Here is a 4,180-nt window from a genome sequence, read left to right on the forward strand (position 1 = left end):
TAAAACAGGCCCCGGCAGGAGCCGCCCTCTCCTCACCGTCACAGCTCACACCTGCGGCTGCTCCGCCCCCTCATCATTCTCACGGCTCACACCTGGGGTTGTTGCCGGTCCAAGTGTGAGGGCAGGTGCAGAAAGGATTTGCTGCTCCTTCCCTGGACGGCTCATTGTCTGCACCTGACACGCTGAGGCACTGGGCTTTCCTTTCCATAGATAATAGATAGTTGATGCCAGGTGCAGGTAAACTGTCAGGGTTGGTTTTTGAAATATTTTTTTAAACTAGAAAGTGTTCCATAAGTATGCATGTGACTTTTGAGATTTGATATACGAGACTTGTTGAGCTTTTGACGGGGTACCCTTCCTTCTCGGACCGGGGTAACGGAGCAGAGGAGGCTGCTGTTCTGCTAAGTTCTTTATTTCATAGTCTCATAGTTTTCTTGAAGGCAGAGTTCAGAGGGGGTTACATGATAAAGCCAAGCAGCAACAGCAGGCAAAACCAGCCTCTTCTATATGTTCTATATGCTCCATATACTCTATATGCTTTATATACTATACACACTATACTTGATGCACTCTATACAATGTACTATACACTCTATATTTTTTCTTACGGAAGTGTGGATTATATTTGTTAACTGACCAATAAGATTAATACACGATTCTAGTTTTTCTTAACCTATCCTGGCCTGATTTTAACAGTCGTAAGCCTTACACAAGTACTACATAGGTATTACACAGATTTGCGTATGCAGTTTCTATCGGCTCTTATTGTTTATGTGAACAGTCTATCTAAAAAATATGAACAGTGTAATTCTATCTATATTTTGTCTAAAGTAAAGAATTCTGTGAAAAGGTAACACTGCTGCAGCAAGAACTGTGTTTAAGGTCTCTGCTACAGCTTTTTAATGTTTAAGGCACTTAGCATATATTTCTACTGAAGTTAAAAATCTATGTTTCTATTTCACTTTGGTGTGGCTTCATGTATCTCAGCCTGTCCAAAGGTTTAAATTCAATCCCCGTGCTTTGGCTTCCCTCTGGGCCTGAGTCCAGAGGAGCTTTTGCTCCGACAGAGACTAAATCTCTCGCCGGTTTTAGAGTACTGCATTGAAAGTCTGCGCTTTCTCTTCTGTCCCTGTTCTGAGCGAGTTCTTTGGAACTTCTTTCTCCATTGAATTTTTTTATTTACACTTCAGCAAAATGTGGAAATAACGTATACAAACACAAGTACGAATACAATCCATATACATGCTGGCAAAAGTCCAATTTACACACGGAGCAATACATGGAAATTCAGTGGCAAACACCAATACAGAACAATACAGGGCAATGCAAGCCAAATACATATCAATACAATAAAACAATGCTACTGTTTCTAGAAAGTTTATTACATTTTCTTTTATTGTTATAAGAAACCCAAAACAGCAACATGTAGAGAACATAACAGTCATCCACCACCTACACCTCCTTTAGCTTACCCACAAACCCACCCTTGCTCTCATCTTGACCGCTCCACTAACCCTCGGCGCTCTATGGGAATGTGGTTCCCAGGAGCCTCCAAATCATCCTGCCTCACAAAACCCCATCGCCGGCACGGTCCGCACCCAAACCTTGGCGATGAACGTCGCCTCGCAGACCGGCCAGGACCGAAGGAAAAAAAACCGGGGGGGGGGGAACAAACCTGGCTGGGGTTTTTTTAATTCAAAATTTAAAAATGTGTTGAAAAACCTGAAAGGCAAAAATCTCACATACAACATTAGAACCCATCACCACACATGCTCTCACAGGCAGACAGAAGCAGAAAGACAGACAACTCTCACAGACACACAGTCACACACTCTTCAGCTTACACACTGACTGTGGCCCTTACTCAAAAAACTCTACGGATGAAGATGCTTCAGCACATCTTCCAGCTGCTGCTCCTCGACATCAAACGGTAGATTCTGGGAAAATTGGTAGCATCAGTGACCACAGAGATCCAAAGCCACCTCAGGGACCTAAGAGACAACATGAGGCGGTCAGTGAGGGGCAGAAGGCTGGGAGTTATCTCCACGCTAGGCCCATACATTTTCTACCCAAAACCCCATAGAAAAGATATGAACCTTTAAGTTTTATAACTGTTCTTCTTAACCATTACCCTGCCAGGGCAGGGCAGCTCCAACTGCAAAGAGCACATGGACAGGGTGGTGCGCCAAATATAAGCAAAGATGACAAGAGGGCTTGAGATAACTCTCTGGAAGATTAATTCTTGAGCCCGATATGCTTTAAGGCAACAAAACCTACAGAACTACCACAGTCACATGAGGAGGGTCTAATATGCTCCATATAGAAGTCTAAGGGAATAGGATGTGAACAGAAAGCACTACCAAAAGTGAGAAGGAAGATGGATGAGAACATCTCCTGCACTTCCTCTGGTCTCAAAAAGTAAAAATGTAAAGATGCCAGAATAAGCCCAATCTGGGAAAGTACACAAGGAGAGACCCCCCCCCCCGCTGCCAATACGGCCCAGAACAATGCCGATAAAGCATCAAGACATAACAAAGCCCTAGGACACAGAATAGGGTGGACACATGTTACAGTGGGGATACTGCAACACGCCTATATCAAACCAGGAGTCCCGTGGAAAAGAAATATATATAGACGGATTCTTGCTAGATGTTTCAGAGATGTTTATTTCTCCAGCCGCATGGCCGGGATCTGCCGAGGAACTGTTACAGTCAGCCCCCGAGCTCCTTTGCCTGCGCAGGGAAACGCAAACCAACCAATGGGGAACGAGGCTGACCAGGGGCAGGGAAATCCCGTGCCTCCCTCAGGGCTCCCAGGGCTACAGGGCGGGGAAGGGACCCTGACAGACACAAACTACACAACATAGACACAAACTACGTAACACAGAGAGAAGTTAAAACTGCCCAGCAGTTTCACCTGATGGACCCAAGATTCCTGCTGCAAGATGAGCCAGAAAGTGATGATGCCAAAGGAAAGACGGCTCTATAGCAATAACACGTGACAGTGAAACAACTCCTTACGAGAAGTTAGTGCCAAAGCTGTTAAGAGGATACTCAAGAAGTTCAGTAGGCCTAGAGAAAGAGGTGATGACTGCTGGGCGACCGCTCCGGACCCAAAGGCAGGCTCCTCAGGCAAAAAGATCTGCGATGACATCAAGACTCAAAGCACAAAGCTTGCAAAAACATGGGTATGGAACTGCTCTGCCTGGCAAAGGGTCAGGTGATGCTAAGGAGAAACCCTCTCCCTTTACTTCCAAGGGGCCCATCCCACTACAGCCCTCTCCTCTAAGCTAACTTCAGATTGCCTCCTGTGATTCCAAAGGTTTTTCCCTTCTCCCAACCACCAGTCCCAGCACTTAGCTTTCAGAGATGAGAGGAAAAAATCCATCCTCGACAGAAAAGAACACGTGGGCGCTGTGGACATCAGTACATTCCCTGTAGTCTGCTTTGGAGGCTGCGAAAATTCAGAAAGAAACTTCAGACTGCAATGAGACGTCCCAAAAATGACCCCTTCTGCAACACCCCCCTCCCTCATAACTGCAAAGGCTAATTGCTTACCGGCCGTTTCCAAACTTCGGCTCCACACCGGCTCATGGTACCTAAGACGACAAAACAGAAAACGTGACTATCACCCTCCAGAAGATTAATCCCCAGGGCTCCTCTACACTGCTGCCCTGGCGCATCTCAAATCTTCACCCGACTCTGGAGGTGGCCTGGACAATACGTGCAAAGTGAAAAGGTACATGCTTGGCACCTCAAAGGACTAAGGCAAAAGACCTGTGACATGAGATGCACAAAAGACAGAGAACGCACAATAGACAGGTGACATGTACCAGGCCTGCTCTGCCCTGCGCACCTCGGCACTGTGATCAAAAGCAAGACTTAAGCTTTATGGGGCCTAAGGGGCCCCTTCTTGGGTATCCCCACCTCCAAATCTGACTCAAAAATACCTCCGGTGAGTGCCAACTCGACACCCCGCTTTCACCCCTACTGTGGGTCACAGGTCTCAACTTACCTCTTTGATGTCTGGGGATGTCAATCTGCCTCGGGTGCAAAAGGCGGCCGCCTCACCATGCAGGCAGCTGGTGCCTTCACCAGGCTGGTTATCTCTTAGTCAGCTACAATAAACAAAACCAAACAGACATCAGTGCATGAACTTAGTGGCACCTCAGCCAAAACCC

General features: G+C 46.5%; 1 long non-coding RNA gene across 2 annotated transcripts; it reads right to left on the bottom strand.

Annotated features, from left to right (window-relative positions):
- Nucleotides 1-1,166: 1,166 nt before the first annotated feature.
- On the bottom strand, nt 1,167-3,600 carry LOC138118069 (uncharacterized). 2 transcript variants are annotated; one of them, XR_011154982.1, is made up of 3 exons: nt 3,558-3,600; nt 2,097-3,453; nt 1,167-1,991 (listed from the first exon to the last, which is right to left on the bottom strand). It is a non-coding gene; the product is annotated as an uncharacterized lncRNA (long non-coding RNA). The 2 variants fall into 2 exon arrangements; XR_011154983.1 differs by having other exon boundaries at nt 2,097-3,474; nt 3,558-3,594.
- Between the last annotated feature and the right edge of the window lie 580 nt (nt 3,601-4,180).

This window comes from Aphelocoma coerulescens, chromosome 13 (genome assembly GCF_041296385.1).
Source record: "Aphelocoma coerulescens isolate FSJ_1873_10779 chromosome 13, UR_Acoe_1.0, whole genome shotgun sequence".
NCBI lineage: Eukaryota > Metazoa > Chordata > Aves > Passeriformes > Corvidae > Aphelocoma > Aphelocoma coerulescens.